Here is a 26,034-nt window from a genome sequence, read left to right as displayed (position 1 = left end):
AGTCTGCCTGTCTCACTTTCCTTCCCTTGCTTCTCTGAAGTCAACAGCACTGTCTCTCTCTCTCTCTCTCTCTCTCTCTAGCTTCCTATTAGTCCCTTACCGGATGAATTGTTCTTTTGTTTTCTGAACAAGTGAGGCTGAGCCAGGGTGGTGGTGGTGGCTGGTAAATGGCAAGATGGCGGGGGGGGGGGGGGGGGGCGGCGTGCAGTGAGTGCCCTGTGGGTGGGCTGTTGGGAAGACGGACAGACGGATGGTGCCTCCTGCACCTGCCCTGAGCAGCATCTCCTAGAGGGCAGTGGTGCCTCCAACATGCCACCATGTCAAGCTTCCATTACGTGGAGGACACGCTGAAAGAGACTGTCAAGGGGAGAAACTGAAGTGGCCAGGAGCTTTCCCTGAATACTCAACTGTGATCCATTCTTTTTCCATTTGGTTTTATTTTTTATTTGAGGTTTTGGGGCATTTTTTTTCCCACTTTCCTTCGTTTCTGTATCCATTTCAACATCCTAACACTCTAATTGGCTTTCTGTGGGGCAAACAGGAGGTATTGCTCCTGGCAGGATAGGATTTTCTGTCCTGTTGATTGATAGGTTAATTTTTATTGAGCACAGTGTGCTACCAGCAGAACCAAAAATCCAAGACACAATTCCAGCTTTAGGAGTTTCTGTTCTAATGAAAAGTAAGACAGACAACACATGCAAACCTCCCGGTTTCTTTCTCTTACCAGTAGTATTCCCTTCTATCTCTCTCTTAAGACAAGTCTACATAAATAGTAAGTGGATATTGAGGCACCGAGACAGATAACTTAGGGCCCAGAAACATGCCATTAAAAAGGGTGGGGGGTGCGACTGGATCAAGCAGCCTGGTGGGGGGAGTAGGGTCATCGGAAGATTTTGAGTGGCTGTTCAGTGCTGGACTTTAAAACGGGCAAACAGGGGCGCCTGGGTGGCACAGTCGTTAAGCGTCTGCCTTTGGCTCAGGGCATGATCCCGGCATTCCAGGATCGAGCCCCACATCAGGCTCCTCCGCTGGGAGCCTGCTTCTTCCTCTCCCACTTCCCCTGCTTGTGTTCTCTCTCGCTGGCTGTCTATCTCTGTCAAATAAATAAATAAAATCTTAAAACAAAATTTTTTTTAAATAAAAAAATAAATAAATAAAAATAAAAAAAAATAAAAATAAAACGGGCAAACATTTCTCCAGATTCTTTTGGTTCTATCCTATGTCAAGTTAGATTAAATTATGTCAAGTTAGATTAAAGAAAGTTACATTCTTGGACCACATAATAGTTTAACCCCAGAAAGAAATCCCTTCACTGAAATACAACTCAATACTACCTGACTTAATCTCATGAAGATCTGACGACTTTTCGGTAGTCATTTGAAGAATGCGTCATTGTCCCTCCATGTCCATGATATAAGAATCCGTATGGTCATTCCTCCTTAAATTACCAGGCCCCCCAAAGAGGTTTCCCTTTCCAGACAGTTCTCTTTCCTTTTATCAGCACTCAAAGTTGAGTGACCCAGAATGTTGTGCAATTTGTTCAGAGGAAATTTAGTCCCCAAATGAGCTCGTTGTTTCATCTCTGAATCAGTCACAATATCTCTTCTTTTTAAAGATTTTATTTATGTATTTGACAGAGAGAGAGAGAGCACAAGCAGAGGGGCGGCAGGCAGAGGGAGAGGGAGAAGCCCAACTCAGGGCTCCATCCCAGGACCCTGAGATCATGACTTGAGCTGAAGGCAGACACTTAACCAACTGAGCCACCCAGGCGCCACAGTCGCAATATCTCTGAACTGATTTACTCATCCGTAAAATGATATATATTGGAGATGATGGTCTTTAAGATTCTTCCAGCTCTGAAGCACCTCCCAACACACACATACACACACACACACACACACACACACACATTCTTACATGATTTCTGATCTCATTCATACCCTTACTTAATTACAATGGAAGCTGCATAAGAGCATGACCCATGTCTGCCTTGCTCACCTAGACACCCCTGGTTCCTAGCACGTAAATGGAGTGCACTAAATATATCTTGAAGGAATAAATTACATTCATAGGGATGCGTGCCTCAAAATCCCTCTTTGGAAGCAAACAGTCCATAATAGAAGTTCTCACATTTTATTTGCATGTAATACCTACATCGTATGTAAACATCTTACGTTTACCCTGCCTGTGTAGCTACCGGTAACATTTTGTCATTTCTTTCTCCTCCTTTTTTCTCTTGTTGATCTGGTTCTCTTGCATACTATTTCATAAAAGGCCCCGATTTAAAAATAAAGCTAAAGCTTACACACAGGTGGCCAGAGCTGGGGCTGCTCAGAAAGAGGGGGACAAGGCCCCTGAGCCCAGGGAGGCCAGGTCTGCTGCCACCAAACCTACCGGCTGACAGCCAACCTAACAACACACAGAAGGAGCAAAGCTCCTTGCTCCCTAGGCTGAACACGGTAACCTGCCCCCCCGAAACAGTGGGTCTGGTCCTTCAGAACTGGGCAGAATGAGCCAGCCACTGCCGCAGAGGCCCCGGAGGCTGCCACTGTCGCCCACGGAGAGAGTCCTCGGTGAGCGAGGGCTAGGGTCCCAACAACTTCGACCATGTTCAGTGTGCTGGGTTCAGCTTTTCCTGACGCGTCAGAGGTTTAGCCAGCACGAGATGGTGTTCTTGGAAGGCAGAGAGTTAAAGGGTGGATTATGGGGAAGATCCAGGAAAAAACGGGAAACCGAGATGAGAGAAGAGATGCCCTTGTGGGATTGACGTGCTGCCTCTGAACGGCAGTCTGCCGCGCCGGCCTTCCGCTACATTTGATGGGCAATGCTGCCCTCTAGTGGCCAAGTCAGATGAGCGCAGGTTCCGATTACATTCCTGTAATATTTAGGGGCATCTTTTGTTACTGCGGATTTCATCAGCAGTTTTAAGATGACTTTGCTTCTAGATCTTGAACTGAAAAGACGGACATTTTGCCACAACACATAAATTCTTATAAAAGAACTCGTGTGACTCTCCTCCTCTTCCTTTCTTCACTCGTCTTTCCATGATGTTCCTACATAACCTGGGCAGTCGACCTTCCAGGTTCGCTCCTCTCTTACACCTCAGGTGCCGGCTATTAGAGGAACACCGGCAAGGGCGTGGGGTGGACACTTTCTCTCACTGCTCCTTTCAATTGGAAAGCTCTGTCATTTCTTCACACGGCTGGTTCCTTCCCATCACTTAGCCCAGCTCAGAGGCCGCGAGACTACAGCAGCCCTCCCAGAGTGCCAATCCCCAGTCTTCTGGCCCCGTACACTTCATCGCTTTTCAAAATTATGTTTATTTGTTTTCTTATTTACTGTCTCTCTCTCCCCCATCACAATATAAGCTTTATAACAGCAGGAACTTTATTTTTTTCCACTCATATATCTCCAAACACTAGAAAATGTTGCAGGTGTTTGGCACATAGCTGACTCCCAATAAATATTTCCAAATGAATGATAGAGACTATTTATCTCCTAAAACTTCTCTCCCAATAGCGATATTTGTGTCTAACATCTTGCCATCTCCAATGTCGGGAAAGTGGGACCTGAAGATCTAGGCAGAATCTCACCAAGGGAGCTGGAAGGTACAAAGTCCCTGTCCATGCATCGGCAGGGGCAGCAGATTAGAATGCAAATTACTAGTGCTGGGTTTAATTTAATTTCTTAAAAGTCTGATTATCTGTGTTTCCCCTCATCTACTCAGCAAAAAGTCCTATTGTAGGCAGGTACAGTTTTCTAAAACAAAAGAAACACACAGAAAAGAAATAGAAAAGAATGTAATGATAAAGAAAATTCTCACGGTCTTGTCAATAATCAAATGTCAGTTGGTAGTAGTATGATTTCATTTAATTGATTTGAGACATAAACTCATGGATACACAACCCCATCGTACCAAGAAAGTTTTTAAGAGGACAATACCCTTTCTTGGTCATACCAGCATATCCTGTGCTGTAGTGACTACAATATCTGCCCTCATTCATCTTTTATTTTTTTTTTTAAGATTTTATTCATTTATTCGACAGAGATAGAGACAGCCAGCGAGAGAGGGAACACAAGCAGGGGGAGTGGGAGAGGAAGAAGCAGGCTCATAGCGGAGGAGCCTGATGTGGGGCTCGATCCCAGAATGCCGGGATCACGCCCTGAGCCGAAGGCAGACGCTTAACCGCTGTGCCACCCAGGCGCCCCAACCTCATTCATCTTTTAAAGCAACAGTTTCATGGTTTCTTTACTTACCTGCAGAACCATCTTTATAAGACGTGTTTTGATAGTCTACTTACATCAGGGCTTTTCTCCTTTTTGTATCTTTTTTTATTCTTCCTTTTTTCTCCCCATATAAAATATCATATGCCACACTAATGTGTAAAAAAAAAAAAAAAAAAATCCTGAGCTGCTCTGGTTAAGGCCAAGTTAGGGACCCCGAGTCCTGCCCAGTCTGCCTCTCTCACCATTCTTTCCTCCCTCCTTCCCCTTCTCTCATGATGAAAGCCACTGGGTTCCCTCAGTGGGTTACAGGGGTCCCAAATATAGACAGAAACCAATGGTGTATATTATAGCCCATAGTAATCCCTATACTTTTTTAAAATAGTCTAATATTCTATTATTAATACCGGCTAAAGAGAAGCACTTGTTAAACAGGCTAATATGTGATTTCCATATATTTGCTCATTCAGTAAACATTGTGGATTATGTTCTTACCATGTGCCAGGCTCTGCTAAGAATGGGGGATACCTACGAAACAAATGGGGCCCCTGCTTTCACAGTTTATTGCAGTTGGAGATACTGATAAATAAGCAGTTACAATACAACATAGCAAATGTGATGATCGGGTAAAGATGGGGGGAGCATCCAGGGAGTACACCTAGCAGGAACTTCATAGATCACAGAAGGCTCTTTGGAGGTGGAGAGAGAGAGACATGGGTGAAGACTTCGGAAAGCAGTTTTCCAGTAGAGAGGATAACAAGTACCCATGGGCCCAGAGTGGGAAAGAGCATGGGCTCATCTGAGCACTGGAAGCAGCTCTGTTTCAAGGAAGATTCGAGTGCGTGGGAAACACAGTGGGGAGAGGAGTGAAAGGTGAGGCTAGGGAGGTGGGCAGAGTCTACATCACAAAGGGCCATATAAGTAATTGTAAAAAGTCTGGACTTAAGCTGGAGGACAATGTAAACCTCTTGAACGATTATAATCAGGAAAATGATGTGATCAGATCAGCTGTAGTTGAAGAATGCCAGCAAGGCTGATCAATGAGATTGGTGAGGAGAATGTTGTCGTAACTGAGATGAGAGACGATGATGGGCTAATTCAGCAAATGGCCATTGAGATGGATTTAAGGGGTAGAAGATTCTACTAAAGAAGTAGAATCGACAAGACGTGGTTGGTTGAATATGGGAGATGAGGGTAAAGGAAAGGAAAAATATGTCTAGGCTTCTGGCTTGAGCCACAGAGTGGATGGAGACTCCATGACCAATACAGGGGAACTACTATGGGCAGAAGGATAATGAGTTTTATTTGGACATGGTGGGGGATATGTTTGTGAGACAAGCAAGTGGAAATAATTGGGATGCAGTTGTGTATGTGGATTTAATCTCAGAAAAAGTATGGCCTGAAGATTAAGATACAGGATCCATCAGCATATGCGGTTGATGGTACTTGAAAACATGCAAATACATCAGATATCCAAAAGATTTTATAGAGAAAGAAAGAGAGGATCTAGAAGGGAACTTTGTGCGACAACACATGTAAAGGGCGAACAGAAGAAGAAGGGCTCCATGGCAAACAGGGAAGGAAGCAACAAGGAGGAGGAAGGCAGATATTTGAAAGCCAGGGGGAAAAAGGGTTTCAAGAAGAGAAGTGGTTGACAATGCTGGATTTTGCTGAGAGATAACTGAGCAATGTTCTTTGGTTTTAGCCAGAAGGCAGTCATTGGTGACCTTATGAAAGTAATATCCATGGAAGTCATAAGACTAGAAGTCACATTGTTATAAGGTTAAGGGAAGACGGGAAAGTAAAGACAACAGTGAGACAATTCTTAGGAAGCTTTGCTATGAAAGAAAAGTAAGACACATGGTGATAATGAAATAGAAATGTAAGGTCAGAGGAGTCCTTGCTTTTAACTATAAATATAAAGCAATAACTCAGTTCTAGGTACTTGCTTGCCAATCGAGTTTACTAGCTCAGAATCACATTCCAGTTAGTTGTAGGGGCGAAAAAGCATATCTCAGGTACCCCACCCCCATTTAATGAAATAGGAAACTGAAGCTAAAAGAGTCTGGCTTATCTTGCACGCTCACCAGTGGCAAATCTCAGCTCTGCTCTTTGTTTCCTTTTATTCTATCTTTTGTCCCATCTCCACTTGGCTTAGGAGATTCGGAATAGGAGCGTTAAGACACGAAGTATCTTGGTTTGACAAGCAAGTGCGTTATGCTATTTAGATTTGCTGCACGAATATTGTGAGGCTCAAGTGGTCTCTAAAAACTCTGATTAGCATGCTAATATGTAAATAAATAAAACTCAGAAGACATATGCCTAACCTCCCATATATTATATTTCTAGTAAAAATTATCAAAATTAGCACTTTTCAACTCAGCCTCAGTTGGTGTTATTCAGCTGGTTGCATAAGTGTATTATAACCGCCAATGTTATCCTCAGGGAAATGAATGTATCATTTTTGCATTCCCTGTTTAGTTTGCCCCAAAGTTGTGTAAGTAGAGATTGGATAATTAAGGGAAGTTTTAGAAATGAGAGATGTAAAACCATAATGAAATAAAGAATAACCATATACAAAAGTGTGCAGTAGAGGTGGTCAACCTTTTTGTAACACAAAACTCTTGTCTGGGTATGCATCAGATTCAGATCAGTGACCTAGTGGTTTAAAGCATGAAAATTAACTGAGGGGTGCCATCTAGGTAAGGTTCGCTCTTGGTGTCTACTCAAGTGCCTGCCAAACAAGCCCGCAGATTTTGCTTTGAGGCAACGTAAACAAAAACCCTACCGGTGTAGAGCATGTGCCCTGGAACCAGCCCGCTTACTCAAATGCTAGTCGCACGTGTACTTGTGTAGTGACCTCCGGCAAGTCACTTAACCTCCTTACATCTCAGCTTAGTCGGTTTAATATGAGAATATTCACTGTGTCTATTTTGGGGGCGTAGTTCTCCAGGAGTCTCTCATATTGCTACCTATCTTAGGAAGACACTGCCGGCCTTTGTTCTAGACTACCTTCTCAAAGATTTGGTAGAGCAAGTAGCCTTGGAACATAGACACAGTGTCTCCCTCAGAGCAAAGGGCAGGCATACTTACTGCCTATTATAAAAGATTTAGGTTTACTAAGCTTAGGGCTCATCTCCTACAACACAGTCCACTGTGGATGCTGGCATCCCCATGGAACTTCAGAGCCAGAAGAACTGCACAAATATGCCGACACTCATGCTGTAGGCTGAGTCATGAATAATAAAGTCCTGTGTCTCTGACCCAGGAAGCTCGTGTTTTCTGCCAGCCCTCGGAAGCTTGCCAATAGAGCAAAATCTCAGATCCCTCGCAGTTCTTCACAACTTAGAGAATTTAGAGATGAAACGAGTTCATTGCAAATGCTTAGCACACTTCTTGGTACTTAGTAGGCACTCAATAAATGTTAACTCTGTATCCGAACCATCACAATAGGGGTATGCCCGTGGGAATGTCACGTAAGTGAGAGTGTGTGTGCCTGAAGCCCCACTAACAGAAATCAATCCTGTGTGTTAAAGCTTTGTATATTTTCAGGAGTAGACTTTTATATATTTCAGGTACCAATGCCCACACGGAGGTGACTTACATAACTGTTCTTTCCCATCAAGAGTTCAGTGACTACCGACCCTCATTTCTCATAGCAGAGCTGGCAGAGGCAGTCTTAAGACGTGCACATTTTATGTGCTTGAGAGAGAATTTTGAACATGAGGTATTGCCCAGATAAACAGACTTGAGTAGGAGCCAAGGGTATCCTTATGAGGATGGGGTTGGTATCTATCTTGTCCAGTACTGTATTTCCAACACTTAGCATGACGTCTAGCACAGCGAGGCCCAGAAAAATCTTTGTTGAATGAATGGACAATATCTCAGAGAGAAGTTTGGGGATACTTTCTTTGTCACCCAGAGGTAGATTTCTAAGTCATTGAAGTGTCCCTGTCCTCAAATTATCTCCACCAAATTTGACAACCATTTTACCTACTAAAAGGAAACTCCATCAAAAGTCTGAGATAAAAAGAAACAATAAAATAGCAAAACAAACTTTTGACCTACTTTGTTATGCATTGAAAGGCACACTTTGGCAGACAAAAAGGCTTGTGCTGTGTAATTGTCATCAGTGTTTCACTTAATATTTTAATGAGCTGAGCAACTGACATCCTGGCTGAACACATGCCTTTTGTGGGTCTTGTTGCTAAGCAAAAAAGTATACAAAAAACTTGTTGTCCTTTTTTTTTTTTTCAAAAAAAAAAAAAAAACCCACATAATTCCTTAAAACATAAATACATCCCAACTGCCACTTGGATTTATACAAAGATGAATCCTGTCATCCTCCTTCCAGCTCTTCTCATATTTTCCTTCTCCCTCAGAGCTGCTGAGTTGGGTTCCAGATCCCTGTGCTGGTTTCTGGATACAGAGCGGATCCTTCTGAGCCAGGACATGTCTGCCAGGACAGGCAGTGTCATCCTTAGCTATTTCTCTCCCCTCTCCTCACCCCTTTCCAGAACTACACTGGTATATTTATTTTAATATTCCTTCTTTCTTTTCAACTGGCAAAGACTACTCCGTAGCTGATGTTTTTCTCTTTTTGCTCCATCCTCTTCTTTTCTCTCTTCGCTCCTTTTCCCCCCTCTCTGGGGAGGGGTGATTTATTGGAAACCCCAGGATGATCAAGAGGCAATTTTAGAGAAGCAGGGGGCATCGGTAATGTGATTCTAAATTGGGTGGGAGCTGCAGTAAACTGAATACTCTTTAAGCAATGTGGTATTTACACTCCTTATTTGCCAGCCCTTGAAGAGAAGCATTAAAATTCTCCCTGTCAGGGGCATCTGGGTGGCTCATTCAGTTAAGCATCTGTCTTCTGCTCAGGTCTTGACCCAGGGTCCTGGGATCGAGTCCTGCGTCAGGGGCTCTCTGCTCAGTAGGAAGTCTGCTTCTCCCTGCCCCTCTGCCCCTCCCTCCTGCATGTTCTCTCTCTCTCTCTCTTTCTCAATCTCTGTCAAATAAATAAATAAAATCTTTAAAATAAAATAAATTAAAATTCTCCCCATCATACATACGGGAAAACTAAGGACTGAGAGATTAAGCTACCACACCAGGTCTAAAGGAGAATAAATTTCAACCCCCAAATTTATGCTCAGACAGTGAAACTCCAACGCTGACTCTTAGCCCTGTGATCTCATGTCTTGAGCTCAGATTTCGGGGATAAATAGGAGTTATCTAAGCAAATTAGTAGAGGAGAGGACAAGTTCTTGTGAGCAGATGGCACAGCATTATATACAGACCGAAAGATGTGAACCAGCTTAACAAGTTTGGGGAACCACATATCCACAGGGGAGTAACCAGGAAGCAAACAAACAAAAAACCTAGGAAAGTCCGGACACTCACTTATGACATAGCATAGGAGTGGAAAAACAGGTAGGGTCATACCCTAGAGACCTGGGTTGCAATAACATCTAACGTCAGACGTAATGGTCTATGCATTATTTAAGCTCTTAAGCCTCTATTTCCTCATCTCTAAAACTAAGATAACACACATTTCACAGTTTAATGGCACAGATTTTAAAAAGATAACATATGAAAGAGCTTTGTAAACTATGGCGTTCTATGCAAATATCTTTCTCCCTCTTAACTTCTCCCCCTCTCTCATGGAAAGGAGGTTCATAACTGGGACTCAGGAAGCAACTATAAAATAAAGGACATTCCAGGGGCCTGGGAAAATCTTGCAGGCAGGCTGCACTCCAAAAGTTATTCTTTTCTAGCCTGAAGTCTGGGAGGTTTATGAGACCCATCCTAACCCAGCGGCACAGAGAAAACGGTTTTGTCAAAGACATTAGTCAAGCATTTTTCTACTAGAGAGAAGTTGCACCTTTGAACTCTGGCATTTTATGGATTTTTATGAAATACAATAAGAACAGAAATGACTAAAACAAAGGAATGCTAGACTCTATATCTTAAAAACTGAACTTTGAGAAGATACAAAGAACTCCGGAATTTGTATATCTTCTCTAATCCAATGAGCTGGTGTGGGATGCAGGGTCAGCGTGGGATGTGGACTGGGGCAGAAGGTAGGCTGATCGGCAGATGAGGACGTAGCCTGTGACAGAAGATCCCAAGCCCACACAGCCACCTCCCCAAGCCACCACTCAGCTTCAGTACATGGAATGATCTGGAGCCATTTGCCAGTTGGACAATACTAGCCAGCAGAAAATTCTGTCATGTTTGGAGGGCTCTTCCCTGCCCCTAAGCACCCTTCCAGGAGCTAAAGATACAGCCATGGACAGGACCTGCAGTATCACTGCTGCTTGGAGCCTACATTCTAAGCCCAGCTGGGTGGGGTGGAGAGTATAAATGAACCAGATAATTTCAAGTAAGGGGCTCACTGACATGCAGGAGGTGTTCGCTAGTATTTGTTAACTGGATAGATACATTAACGAGGCCTAGGATTCTCTCAAAAGGCCATCTTTGTGCAGCAAGGCAGTCCAGCCAACTGTCTTCACTGGCAATGCCATTTAAAGCAGTCACTCATATTCATGTAACGATTTAGCAAAGAGTTCTGAAGTATCTATTCCATGCCAGGCCCGGTGCTAGGCACTAGGGCTATAAAGATAAAACCTATCCCACTCAGTAACCCTTTTATTGAGGAATCAGCTTCTCCTGACTTTGTTCTTTCCTGATTTTGCCCACTTTCAGATTCAGCCTGAATGTACCAGCAACTAGGAGGGACACAGAAGGCTTGGTGCCAAAAGGCTTGCAGAGCCTGGATGGCCCAGGCTTCCCATCTAGGAGAAGTAAGGAGTGACATTTTCACAAGGCAGGTGGCTCCCTGCTGGAGTTTCGGGTTTCCCTCGGAATCTCATGTAAAACTAGTAAAGAAAATGAAAGTTAAGCATTAGGCGGTGCAGTGACCAATTCTCTCCCAAGCGTGAGCGCACATGCTATTTAATTTATAGATGGGTAACCCAACCACAGAATACTCCAGAAGTCTAGACATCTGGAAGTCTCCAATATTCTAGAAGTCTAAAAGTTTAGAAGTTTACCTTCTGTGAAGGGGCGGAGGGAAATCGTTACAGACGAAGGGTCTCTCTGGCTGCTACTTCCACACAGCAAAGTCCTGTGACTGTCGCAGGTCCCCTAACCGCTGGCTGTCCCTGAACCCACAAACATGCATAGACACATACAAATCATTAGGACTGCTTTGACCATCCTACTAATATTTAAGATATGGGAGGAAACAAATTTGGCCAGTTCTGTGGTGTCTTTTCTTCACTAAATCCCATGAGACCTTTGGGAAAAGCCTACACTTTCTTCTCAAGATATAAAGCTCTCTTCCAGGTGCCTGTTAATCCTTTTTTTTTTTTTTTTAAGTGAAGAGAGCTTATTGAGCTGACAACACCATTTAATTTGTGATTTCAAAATTGTGACCAGAGAAGGTTGAATTTGTGAGTTGTTTAAAGGTTTGTAAAGTGGAAAACAGCCCAGATGAGCCAGAAAAGCTGAGAAGGAAACACAGTGATGAAAAAGGAAAATAATCTCCCCCAAGAGACTGAGCATGCAACACATGGAAAAAACACAATACAGAAGAAAGAACACATCGTGTCCACCTGAAAATTGTCATCAATCTTTTTTCTTCAAAAAAAAAGATGAATTAATATGCAACAATAAATATGTGTGTCAAATGGGGTTACAAACACCATTGTTATCACACAGCAGGACAACACGGCTCTCTTTTGAGATAGGCGGTGATGACAGGAAGAAAAGATCTAAACCATGTTTAAATTTTAGCAGAGAGTCCTTCTGGAGGAAAGTTGATCCATAAATGCAAGGAATAAATAAACAAGCCACCATCTTAGACAATGTTCTTGAAACACTGACAAGGCAAATTCCTTCTAAGTTGACAAGTTAAGGTTGGAGAAGTGGCCCTGGATTCTGCTTGGTTTCCCCTGACTTGATGAAGGACTACAATTGCTGTTCTCCATCCTCCCTAAACTCTGGTCCCCTCCTCCTTCCACCCATACACACGCACCCCTCCCAGATACCATCTTTATAGCATGTTGAAATATCACACCAGCCTCTTTGGTTCAGTGTGAGTTGTGGATTCTAAAAGTCGGCAGGTTGGTTTTTCCAGATATGCTTTGGTTTGATATCTTTACTATTCCCTAGCTTTCAGTGGCAGGAAACTGGTTTGTTTGGTTTTTTTAGTTTGAAATTTACATATAAATTTCATAGGCGAGTGAGAACAGTAATGTGACTAATGGAAATTTTATATTCTATGGCACTATTAGCATGGACACTGATAATCTTATAGGTTGGTTTTAATTTTGTTTTATTTTAACTATAGAAGAGGCCTAATTATGACTTAAGCTCTTCTTCCGGATGGAAAATTCTATCATGAACCTTAGATTCAGTGTTCTTTTTATTTATTTATTTATTTATTTATTTATTTATTTATTTGAGAGAGAGTGAGAGCAAGAGAGTCACAGAGGGAGAGGGAGAAGCAGACTCCCCGCTGAGCAGGGTGCCCGATGCGGGACTCGATCCCAGGACCCTGAGATCATGACCCGAGCCTACAGCAGCAGCTTAACCGACTGAGCCACCCAGGTGCCCCTAGATTCAGTGTTCTGAACAGGAACACTAATATATCTTTGGATACTGGGTGAGGTGGATGTGTTCCTGGATAGACGGTTGGGGTGGGGTACCCTCAGAGCTCTTAGTAGCTCTGTATCAGGCCATAAGTGATAGGACAAACTCAGGTGTAGAAAGCTTGTTCTGAAAAACACAACTGAATACTGTCCTAAAGAACGAAGCATGGAGAGAATACAATAGACCATGAAGACAAGGGCTCTCTTACCTTCAGTGCTGAGCACAGTGCCCAGCATGGAGGAAATGTTCTATGAATAATATTTTGAATGAGTGACGTTCCCTTATCCTCACCAAGTATCTGATAAAATGCCAAAACTTGAAATCACACTTCAAATTTGAAAATTCAAACTTTTCAATTTCCCCCTACTAATGAGTATTTTGCTGCCATTCCCAATGGATGACAGAATGAACCAACTAGACTCTTCCAAGCCCAACCTCTCCTCGCTAAAAGCTGAAGGATCCTTCACCTGTAATACCTGTACTGGTCCTGACCTGGATAGACCACTTTCTGTTCCACAGCCCATCACAACAAAGATCTGGAAGATTTACAAACCACCTCATCATCACCCGAATCATAAAATGTCCAATTCGAAGTAAAGTATGGGTCGAGGGGCAAGGGTGGTTTTCTAATGGTCTGTGCTTCACTGTGATTAATTTATTATTATTATTATTATTATTATTATTATTATTATTAATTATTTTAGAATGTCTTGTTTGGAATGTGGCTGCTGGTACTTTTATCCTACTGAGAAAAGGTTTTGTGCCTGACAAGACTTTTTTAATTAATCGAGGCAATGAAAGGGACAAGACCACGAATAGCTTCTGTTCACTTATGAACCTCTAACCCTCTCTGTTTCTTTGCAGCTGTTAAATATGTTTTGCCTGAGTGCCACCAAGACGGTGAGCACACACTCTATCCCTCTACACCCACCTTCAGGTCAGACTTGATACTTCACTGCACTTCTTTTTAAACACTTTTTTAAAAAGATGAATTCACGGGGCACTTGGGTGGCACGGTCAGTTGAGCATCCGACTTTTGGTTTCAGCTCAGGTCGTGAGCTCAGGGTCTTGAGATCGGGCCCCATGTCAGGCTCCACATTCAGTGTGGAGTTGGCTTGAGATTCTCTCTCCCTCTCACCCTGCCCCACCAGCTCATGCTCTTTCTTGCTCACTCTAAAATAAATACATAAATCTTAAAAATAAAATAAAATAAATAAAAATACAAATTCACATTTCTAAAACATTAGGGATTAGTCGAGATTTTCTGAAGCATGTTCCAAGAAGACGGAGTCCTGCTAGCAGGGGGCAATACAGCCTCTTTGCAGATATCTAAGAGAAGAGATTTGCCATTCCTTCAGCAAGCTCTGACACTGTTGAACAAAAATATCTGCAAGAAAGTGTCAGTTTGTTTGGTCTGGGAGGAGATAAGCCATCATATCAGATTCCTTCTTTGCATTCCCCTTCTCTTCATTATCTTGCTCCCGAATTACCTGCTGCATTTCTATGCTTAGGAAAGGCAATAAGCTGTAGTGGAAAGCCCAAGGGGCCAGGAAGAGTGAGGAATTAATTGTAAGGTGGCAAGGAACAGAGTCCTACTCCAGCTAGTTCAGGACGCGCAACTCTTGCACAGCACAATCGCATGGGGAGCTCTAAAAACACTGTTGGCAGTTGTCATTAGTGGGTCTGGGAGGGGATTGAGGTCCCTGTCGTTGTAAACACTGCACGTGCACCTGTCCCTCAGCAGCCTCTGAGCTCTCCTTCTCTCTGCACGGACTTCATGCCTGCCTAACAGAGCTCATTCCTTCGCTGATTCCTACACCGTGATGCCAGAGGGCCTGTGGCTTTGGTTTGATGGGGCACGAATCCTGGCTCCCACTCTGCAGAGCCTTTCAGAACTGTCCGTCGGTTCAAATCACAGAGCAAATAGATCTCCTCACTGCACAAGAAATGCATTGGTTCTTCTTCGTTCAGATGTTGGTCCCACCACTTCTAGATGTGTGACTTTGACCGTGATACTTAGAACCTGAGTTTCTTTTGTAAAACAGATACAAATTTCCACGTCGCTGGGCTGCGGCGAGGATGAAGTGCAAATGTGCGCACTGCAGCCGTCCCAGTGCCTGGCCCCTGGCACGCTGGTCTCCATCCCCCTTCAGACACAGGGAAGGCTAAGAGCCCGATTTGCTGTTTCTCTCTCACATTGAGCTGGTGTCACCCCCACTTTCCCCAGCGACCTACAATGTGGTTGAATTAGTCTTGTTGTTTCTCCCTTTCCTCATGTCTGTCAATAGCCACTTTCAAAACTCACCAGCGCAGAGATGGGAAAGAAAGTTTCTGAAACTCAGAGTGGTTTGGTTTACTTTTGTTAGAGTCGGAAGAAAATTAAAGAAAATTAAATCTAAAGGCCAAAATGAAATTTTTGTGGCGGGTGTCAGTGGACTGAATTCGTCTCTGCTGTCTTCGTTTGGGCTACTGCCACAAAGTACCACAGACTGTGTGGCTGAAACAACAAACATTTATTTCTCACAGTTCTGGAGGCTGCAAGTCAAAGATCAAGGTGCCAGCAAATCCAGTATCTGGTGAGAACCTTCGTCCTGGGCTGCAGGCAACTGTCCTCTTGCTGTGCCCTCACATGCTGGAGAAGAGAGGGAGAAGCTCTCATGTCTCTTCTTACAAGGGCACTAATGCCATCCACGATGGCTCCACCTTCATGAGTTAATTACCTCCCCGAAGCCCCACCTCCTAATAAAATCACACTGGGGGTTAGGATTTTTGCCCATGAACTTTTGGGTGGGACACAACACTCAGTCTGTAACGGTGCCATCTGTCACTCCTGTGGCTCTGACAAATAGGGGCTTTGCACTTAAGTAAGCACAGGGTAACCATGTACTAATCTGTTTTTATTAAAATGCATTCTGTGTTTTCGCTGTTTTAATTGTGTAAATCTTCTGAATGCAGGCAGAATTAAACATGTATAATAAGTCTTTTTTCCTCTTTTTCCCCTCTCTGTCTCCTGACATATTTCCAGTTTCTCTGCTGGGTAGAATCAGCATCTTCCCTGAGGTTGTTTTTGTTTTTAAGATTTCATTTATTTATTTGTCAGAGAGAGAGAGCACAAGCAGTTGGAGCAGCAGGCAGAGGGAGAAGCAGGCTCCCCGCTGAGCAGGGAGCCCGATACAGGGCTCAATCCCAGGACCCCGAGATCATGACCTGAGCTGAAGGCAGACCCTTCGCCGACTGAGCCACCCAGGCATCCCATCTCCCCTTAGTTTTTAAAAGCTCCATAAACCCTCGGTCCTATCCACCCTGCTTTGAGTTAGTTTGTCGTATTGCTTTTTGGTTTTGGTCAGTGGGGAGAGACCCTATCAGTGGGAACTAGAGAGAACGTTCTGACAAGCAGAGTTTTTATTTGATAAGCTTTCTCATGTAAAGTCATGTCCTCTCTGTGCCTTACTAGGACAAGTGGCAGAGAAGCTTTTTAGATCTTTTTTCTTCTAGGAAACCTGGTTCATTTGAAGCAAAAGCTTCCTTTTTTTTTTCTTTTTTTAATCTTTCGCCACATTGTTCAAAGCTTTAAAAAAAAAAACAACACAGAGAAAATCAGTTTGCATCCAGAGATGGCTCCTTTTGGAAGCCCTGGACTGCAGAGAGAGGTATCAGGGGACAGGAGGTCACCTTTCTTTGAGGTCAGACAGCTATTCCTTTGTCACACTGATAACTTCTGACTGGGAAGAACATCTGAAGAACACATTCCAAACATAAAAGTTGAGGCAGCTCTTTACCCTGCCACTTCCCACCCTGGTCTCTACAGGAGTCCCTCCAAACAAACCTGTCACAGGAGTGGCAGGCCCACTCCTCCAGTCTCATTCTGCTCAGTGACCTTTGCAAGGAGCACACTCATCCTCCCACCCCTCCCACCCACTTCCGTTGGTGTTTTGAAGTTTATACTTTAGAGATGAGAGAAAAGTCTAACATCTCAATGACAACATTCAAATGTATTTTGGCCCCTGCTGAAATGAATAAATCATCAGAGCTACTTTGAAATTGGGAACTGAGGGAGAGCATAGACCACATGAACTTTGGGGGCCTCACTGGGAACCTGCAGTGAGGTTCTGAGTGAAGCTTTAGGAGGGCATTTTATGTAAACATGCCGTGATCCTGCCTATGACCTTGAAAGGGCATGGTGTCACCATTTCCACCAGTCAGAAGGCCCAGGGATGAACCTCTCTGAGAGAAGGAAAAACGATTTATGAAATCAATATTTAAATAAGAATGATAACCAATTTTATTAAACATTTACTCTGTACCGGGTACTATTTTAAGTGCTTTTATAACCCTTATCTTAATTAATTCCCCTACCAAACCCTACACAATTTCTTCATTTACAGATGAGTAAGTAAATACAGTAAATCGGAAAAATATATGTACACGCGTAGTCTGTAGTGGACATAGCCTGGAAGCATCCTGATTCTCCATTAATAGAGAAATAATTAAATATGCCTTTTAGTACAAAAGAAATTTGCAGTATAATACTGATTTTAAAAACCACCTTTTTTAGCCTAAAGAAGAAAGAGAAGGATCAAAAGAAATTTGGATATGATTAAAATTGAACACTTAGTAGGAACTAGGAAGCCTACTGCCTCTCAAGGAAAACTCTTGCCCTGTCCTCGACTAGTTTCTTGGTACTTCAGAAGCGGTATATTTATGTTTTACTGTACTGACAAGCACAGCACCCTCTTGGAAAGCCGATGGCATATCTAGTGTGGTGAGTAGGTGGGCTGACAATGTACCTGATCACTCAAATCAGGACCCTTGTGAGAGTGAAAGGGAGTGCTACGGATAACTGCCCTGCGCAACAAGCGTAACCCGGGAGTATCCTGAGCGGACAAGAAGACATGGTTACCTGTACCAGGACACCTAGGGACAGCAAGCCTCAGCCAAGCCCACATACGGCTGTGACTCTGATCCCAGGGTCTGCCTTCCCTTGGCTCCAGCGCTCCAACCTGATCTAACATTCTATTACTTCATCCCATATTCAAGCATTATGTCTCTTTCCCTCTCATCCCCTGACTGACTTCAGGTACCCGAGCCCCAACAAACCCCTGGGGTTAATGATTTCCACCCATGTCTCCAAGGGGAGGTGACCATCCTCCGAGGAAAAACGGAACCACAGACACCGTCTCACTCTCCTTCCCTATGAATCCCTCCATGGCCACTACCACGCACACAGACTAAGGGCAGGGCAGAACAAAGCAGCCGCCTGGGACTCCATGAGGAAAGGATCCTGGCTCACAACCTCAGAGCTGCTCAAGAGGACCAGACAGTCCTCGGCTCCAGGGGACCGAAGAGAAGATGAAAAGAGATGGAGGAAATCCAGAAAGTCAAATGCCAAACCCGGTTCTGCTCAAATTGTTTCAATCATTTGTCAGGAAAAAAAGCACAAAGTTCTGACCCTAAAATAAAACAAATCTTCATTTCATCCTTTTCAAAATGAAATAGAACACAGATGGGAGATTCAACCTCTCCTCTCTTTGCTTACCCACCACTGCCCCGTATCAGTTAGTCACCAGAAGCCTCTTATACCACATAAAATACAGCCCAGGAGAGGCCAGATGCATCAATCCAGGAACAGGTATTTATATCAATTTTATGGGGTTCTAAGAAATCCTATTTTCATGGAGTAGAAAATGTCATTGAAAAATATTATGCAGGAGGGCCTGGGTGGCTCAGTCAGTTAAGTACCTGACTCTTGATCTCGGGTCAGGTCTTGATCTCAGGGTTGTGAGCTTAAGCCCCACCCTGGGCTCCACACTGGGTGTGGAGCTTACTTTTTAAAAAGTACATATATATAAAACGATGTATTAAATCCTCTTCCCCTCCCCCTTTCAATGGTTAGCTCTTGTGCTTTGAATTGCTTGGGTCCGTTGAAACAAAACCTAAACATTTTGTCCCAAACAGGGAGACATGGCAGAAGCCCTCCCTTAGTCAGCGGGTGTTACCGAAATCAACAAGCAAGTCAAATCATGTCCCATGGAAAATATCAGCTTCCTGTGGAAAATGCCCCACATGACAGCTTTAAGCAGCTGTTTGCCCTGAGTTCTCTGGTTGAGGTAGGTGGTAGTGGGGAACATCAGAAGGACCCCAAGAACTTGGTCGTTGCACCCAGAGTCCCTTGCTCTGTAGTTATACTCCCACTATAAGACTGAGAGTGGATACAGCGCAAAGGGATTTGAGAAAGTCTCATTTCACCCTGTGGTGGGAGACGGAGGAAATAAGGTGGATAGACAGAGGGACCAGAGCTCTCCCTTCTCACACACCAACCCCTGAGCTTTATGCATAATCATTAGCGCAATGGCTGAGCTGTCTTCTGTAACATTAGTCATAACTGGGTTCAGACGAAGATTCACAGAGACATCTACACATCATAGCTGGAACTGGATTAAAATAAAAACTATGTCTTAACGTGTCAATATTTTAATTTAGATGATCCCATCAAACACTAAGGTCAATTTATCAGTAGTTAATTGGAGGAAATTAACTGGGAAACAATTTGTCATTTGTTGTCAATGTGCAAATTATTCAGTGTGGGAAGAAAAGAAAATCGACATTTGTTGAGCATTTACCACATGACAAGCTCTGCATTGGGCAATTCTACATTCAGCTGCCATTGCTTTCCAGAACAAGACTCTGGGCAGCAGTATTCAATCCATTTTACAGACAACCATGACTTACAGGTGTTAAGTAAGTCAAGTTCCCACAGAGAGGGAGCAGAATCCATGTGGGGCTTGGTTCAAACCTAGACCTATGTGGGGCTACAGCCTACTCTCTTTCCACTGTTCCGAAAGAGCCAGAAGCTTTCAAATATAGAAAACTAACTGCACTCAGGGTTATCAACAATCATGTGCATAGTATGAGGTTTCAATTTACTCACTCTTCTTATTAGACAGGTAAAAAGAAAACTGGTATTTTTAGACAACTGAACAAACTTCTTTCGTCAACTTTCAACTGCTGAGTAGCGAGGAGAAAAATAACTGAAAGTCTGATCTGGTTTAAACCTTGCCCGATACAACCATCTAGAGTCCCTTTGTTTAATGTTCCACCTTTCCAGATAAAGGTACTTGGTGATTCCTCTGTCTTCCATGCCCCCTTCCTGGCTCCTTTTCAAGACGGCATCTGAACACGTGAATATACATGGGGTTAGGTTGTCATCACAAAACTTGGCTGTCTCGTGGTAGATGGGGTCAGGAGTCTCAAGCATGATGTCCCCTAGCTCCCTGGTCTGCAGGACCTTATCATTTATCCACCTACTTGCTGTTGCCTGCCTAAGGTCTGCTGCTCCTGCTGTTTGCAGCTTGTCCTCTGGGTTCTCTTCAAGCTTGGCCAAAGCCCCGTGGTGCCTCCTGCCTACCTAGCAGCCTCATCTCCACTCTTGTTGGGGGTCCTGCTAGAGATCCCGAGGAGCTCTTCCTACAAATCTCATTTGGGCTTCTGACCAGTGCTGCCCTGAGCTAAAAGGTGATTTTTCTTCTCTGTGCACCCCGCCTCCCAGACTTCTACACTGTTCCACATGGACACAGACATGGCAGGGACCTCACTGAGCCCTCTGGCAAGCTTCCAGGCAGGCCTTAGCATCATCAGTGTTCCTCCTGGATACACGGGCACCCCTGGATATGTTCAGGGTATCATGGAATCTGGGTGAGACCCCTGAGGGACTGAATTCAGGCCCTCCCTCTATGCCCACCTGTGTGGGAGTGGGGGGCAACCTTGAAAACGGTGATGTCTGGGTTAAAAGATACTGGAAGGGGAGACTGGATTTTGCCTGGATGATAGGTTAACAAGTGGCTGGAAGGAGGGCAGGGCCATGTGCTGTTTCTACTTCGGTGTTAAAGGGGCTCTTCTTTTACACTTCCATTGTTATCTTCGTCTCAGTGCCAACTGAAATAACCCTGTCCTTCCATGAGTCCTGGGAGAATGTGATCACTGCAGGCCAACTGGGCCAACCTAAAACCAACTGAGCCTTATTCTAGGGTTGGCTGCACCTCAAACCACAGCCTCCTCCACTTTCCTCACCAGTGTCTTGCTCGTCCACTGTCAGGGCCCCAGAGGAGGGGCCAGGGCACCATCCATGCCCTTCCCGCCCCGCCTGACCCCACCCCCCACAGCTTCAATGCTGGAGGTTGTGATCTGTGCCTGGCAGGTCTGGAATGGAGAGCTTTGATTGTCTTTGATTGTCCTGTTTACGTTGCCAGATGTCCAATCTCAAATATTTAAACCTATTTCTGAGAAACAAATTGCAAAAATACCAGACACATAAATGTCCAGTATTAGTGTCTCTTTTCTCAAAATATAACTTTAAATTTTATTAAAGTAACCAAATATTTCCAGGTCTTTCCAAATTTTTATGACTGCCTTTATTTAAATATCCAAATAAAATAGTTCGGGCTATCGTGGGAAAGGTCAGAAAGGTCCTTCCCAGGGCCTCAAGTTCCACTGTCACCTCTCACTTGAAATGTCTGTTCCCACTAAGCTCTTGGTGTTCCCAGCTCAGTATCTCAGCGCTTAAAACCACTGCCCTGACTCCTCTGCACTCAGCTACTTTGCCTCATTCCCCAAAGCACTGCTCGCGTAAGAAGGTTGTACGCCAGATTTGATTCGTTTTGGGAACCCATTCATTTAACAAATATTTATTGAGCACCTACTATAGACTACACCCTGTTTGGGCTCCAGGGATTCAACATCAAGTAAGAAAAACAAAAATCTCTGCCCGTGTGGAGCCTATATTCCGGGGGAAACACTCAGACAACAGGTACAATAAGGAAGACACTCCAGAGTGTGTCTGGTAACAGTGAGTGCCCAGAGAAAAATAAAGTAGAGAAAAGGGAAGCAGAGTGCTAGGAGGAGAGCTGATTTTTTAAATATATGGCCCAAGCAGGCTTCAGTGTGGAGCCTTTGCATTGAGTAGAGGAGGTACTGGAGAGAGCCATGCCTGTATCTGGGGGAAGGATGTCCCAGGCAGAGGGAGCAGCAAATGCACAGCCCCTGATGGAGGAACAGCCTGAGCCCAGGGTGACGACAGTGGGAATCAATGAGGGAAGAGCCAAAATGTGATCCGAGGGGTTGGAAGTGGGCTGTGCAGGCCAGCAGGTCAGTGTGACGGCTGACTTTTACTCAGGGTGAGTTGGGAATGCAGGCTTTGGAGTAGAGGAGTGCTAGAACCTGACTTGCTTTAGGAGGGTCACCTGTATGGCTCTGGGGTGGGAGGAGACTGAGAGGCAAAGGTAGAAGCTGGATGGTGACTTTGGAAGCTATTACAACTACATAGGTTAGAGCTGGTGACTGGAACCACTGTCCAGCAGTGTGGTGGTAAGGAGTATACGTAGGTTATGGATATATATCGAAGGTCTCCCAACAGGGTGTGCAGATGAATTAAACGTAGATGTAAAAGAGCGAGAAGAAGCAGGGATAAAACCAAGGTTTGGGGGCGCCTGGGTGGCTCAGATGATTGGGTGTCTGACTCTTGGTTTTGGCTCAGGTCATGGTCTTAGGGTCATGGGATTGAGCCCCATGTCGGGCTCCATGCTCAGCATGGAGTCTGATTGGGATTCTCTTTTCCTCTCCCTCTGCCCCTCCCCCTGCTCTCTCTCTCTCTCTCAAATAAACACATAATAATATCATTATTAAAAGCAAGAAAAAACAAGGTTCTTGTCCTGTGCCAGTAGAAAGACGGGGTTGTAATTTGCTGGAATGGGAGAGAACAGTAGTAATAACACAACTCGAGCAAGAATACCAAGTTGAATGTCGGGCGTAAGAATTTCTCCCCAGTTGTGTCCCTCCAGAGTCCCCACCTCTGGCCTTGCTGTTGGGCTCCTCTCTCTCCATATTCTTTTCCCCTACCCACTCCTTCCAAGGTTCCAACTATGTACCATGAGTGGCTGAACTTGAAACTACAAAGTTCCTGGTTTTTATTATGTGCCAATGAACAATTATTTCTTTTCATGTGATGAAAAAACTAAAGAAAGCAAGTTCTCTGACAAATTGGGAGTTTTATCTCAAGCTTACTGCAAGCCAAATCAAAGAATCCCTTTTTGGGAGAAACATTCATGGAAGAGAAGACAAAGAAAAGGAAAAAGAGGAAGAAGAGGGTGCAAAGGAGAAAGGAGAAGCTACAAGAAAGAAGACAGGAAGAAGGTGAATAAATAAAAACTTGGTTGAAGACTGTTCCACATGGTCTGTCAGCAGGTGGGTGGCTAACCCACCTTCCAGAAGAGGGCCTCATTTCAGTTACATCTGTCCAGCATTTGATTAGGAATGCTAATTACGTCTCATAAGAGGCCTAGTACCTCTTAAACTGAGTTAGAACAGTTCTGTCACTGGCCGGATTTGGGACCATGTGTTCTCTCTTACATGTTTCCTTTCTCTTTATCCACAATCAAGAAACCCCATCAAGTTTTTAAATTAAAAAAATAAGAAATAGGGGCACCTGGGTGGCTCAGTCAGTTAAGTGTCTGACTGTTGATTTCGGCTCAGGTCATGATTTCAGGGTGGTGGGATCGAGCCCTGCCTTGGGCTCCTCGCTGGGCGTGGAGCCTGCTTAAGATTCTCTCTCTCCCTCTCCCTCTGCCCCTCCTCCTGCTCATGCTCTTTCTCTCTTAAAAAATAATAATAATAGGAAATATGTATTTAGGAAAAACCTAAAGAGAGATGAGTGCTACACCTTCACTACAATGCACAGAATGATGACCATTTTTTTTAAAGATTTTATTTATTTATTTAAAAGAGAGAGAGAACAAGCAGGGGGAGCTCCAGGCAGAGGGAGAGGGAGAAGAAGGCTCCTCAGTGATCAAGGAACCCAATGTGGGGCTGAAGGCAGATGCCTAATAGACGGAGCCACGCAGGAGCCCTGCATGACAAGCATTTCTGTGTCTAGCCACGATTTCATTCTTCTCTTACATTACGCCCTCAGGGACAGGTTTTCACTGACATTATATTAGGGTACGACTTCTATACATGCACATAATTGGTATTGCTGCCCCTCTCCATACTGCCTTTTTGTGAAAAAGGCCCTACTGTCTGTCAGTTCTAAACTAGGAGTTTGGCCAGGAAAGCAACAAAAGCACCGACAGCTTAGAGAATCAGTCCTGTTGGCATTGTTTCATTTAAACCTTCTATTAAAGAGATTTTCTAACATATGCAAAAAGTAGGCAGAGTGTGATGAACTTTTATATACCCATCACCTATCTTCAGTAATTGCCAACTCAGGCTGATATTTCATCAATTCCCCACTCACTTCTCTTTCTCTTGTATTATTTTGAAGCAAATTCCAGGCATACCTTTCATCTGCAAACTTTCATTGTGTATTTCTAAACTATCAAGTTGATTTTATATAAACTCATGACCATTGTCACAATTTAAAAATTAACAATAATCTCTTAATACCATTACATTTCCAGTAAGAGTTCAAATTTTCAACTGCTTCATGAATGCCGTTATTTTATTTTGTAGTGTGTTTGAATCGGGATGCAAACAAGGTCTACATGTTGTAATTGACTGGTAAGTCTTTTAAGTGTTTTTTTAATAAGTTCCTTTCTCCACCCCCACCCCCCCAACTCCCTCCACTGTGCTCGTTGAAGAAACCATTTGGAGTCTTGTGAATTTCCCATGGTCTGGATATCACCACTCCTTCATGGTATAATTTATCACGTACTCCTTATAAATTGGTAACTAGATCTAGACATTGTTGGCTTGTTCTCAAGTCACATTTGTAGCTGATGTTAGGGCTATTTCCGTTATGAAATCTTACGGTTTCTCCAAAGTGTTGCTTTTGTCTAACTTACGTGTTTTTCAAAGCTTACAACACTCTTCTAAGGTAAGAAATAGTTTTATTCCAAAAGGGCTTACCACCTGAAATCAAATTTTAAGGAAAAAAACCATTACTTTAGAACAAAAAACTGATGATACTGTTTTGGCACAAAAGTTATATTCACATTGAGAATAAAAATTGTCCCAAACCTGGTCTAGGGCAGAACTTTTTTGCATGATATAATTCACAACCTCCTCTGGGATGTAATTGGCATTGCTGTTAAAATGCTTGAGCAATTTTCTGATAGACCTAAATAAGATTAAGGACTTCTGGGAAGCCAGGGTTACCCACCCAGCTGACTGGCCAGCCTAATAATCTTTAACCAGACATGATTTTTTCTTGTATCCAGTTTAACAATGATTAACCATTCACTTGCCTTATAAAATCCCTAAAGAGAATCTTGAATCGGCGCACTGAAAGGTTTCATCGCTTGTGGCTAGCTTGAAACAAAGTTTTGGCCCAGACTTATAATCCATTTGTCTAAAAAGGTGTTTTAACAACATTTAGGGAGAAATACTGTAATTTTTTTTTTACTACTTTGTGTGAAAAGTATTAAATGTATACACAAGAGTTCTTAAATATATGGAAAATTGGTTTCTTTGAAAGCTCTGGGCACTTGGACTAATGGAGAGAAATTTCTCCTTTGGATAACATAATTCAAACTTAGCTGCTGTCATGAGTAAAAGATCTTCCTTCAGATTCCTTCTATGAGCAAGCTGGTGCCTTGAACGTGGGATCCAAGTACCCTGAGAAAACAACATCTCTTGACTGGTGGAAACTGGTTTAACATCATCATTATTATACCAAATACATCATGGATAATCTATGGGCTTTAATAGATCTAACTGGTAAAGGCTGAATTAATAAGAAATGAACTTTACTTCTGCATTTTAAAAAAAATACATTTAATCCAATGGGAAGTAAAAATGAATGCTTAGATAAAATTTTGAACTTGATCATAAATAAATAAAAATTGAACAAAATATAGTAAGAAGTTAGGTTGTATATTTTATGTATTGTGTATAACATGCATTTCAGAAAATCAGTTTTTATCACATCTATACAACAACTTTGTTGCCATTATCTGGAAACTCTTTTAGTTACCAAGGAAAGATATGTGAGCTTATACAATGGAGTTAAGCCCATACTCCTATGCCTTTTGGGATACTAGATTGGGCCAAATGGCTCAAGATGGCTCTAAATTAGACCTGCAGACCTCAAGGTTTGAGCAAAGCCACCAAGGGCTTCACCCTACCCAAGGGTTGACTAGCTAGAGGTCTTCTGAGAGCCAGCCCAGG

At 43.4% G+C, this 26,034-nt stretch overlaps 1 protein-coding gene across 1 annotated transcript in view; it reads left to right on the top strand.

Moving 5' to 3' along the window:
• Positions 1-26,034, top strand: part of DPH6 (diphthamine biosynthesis 6) — a 428,870-nt gene that overhangs the window by 383,152 nt on the left and 19,684 nt on the right. Inside the window, exon 17 of the mRNA XM_057306216.1 lies at positions 24,379-24,426. The gene's annotated coding sequence lies outside the window, so the exon portion shown is untranslated. The remainder of the gene's footprint in view (positions 1-24,378; positions 24,427-26,034) is intronic.

The sequence above is a fragment of the Ursus arctos genome, unplaced genomic scaffold (assembly GCF_023065955.2).
Source record: "Ursus arctos isolate Adak ecotype North America unplaced genomic scaffold, UrsArc2.0 scaffold_36, whole genome shotgun sequence".
NCBI classification, from domain to species: Eukaryota; Metazoa; Chordata; class Mammalia; order Carnivora; family Ursidae; genus Ursus; species Ursus arctos.
This window is presented reverse-complemented; position numbering and strand designations above follow the sequence as displayed.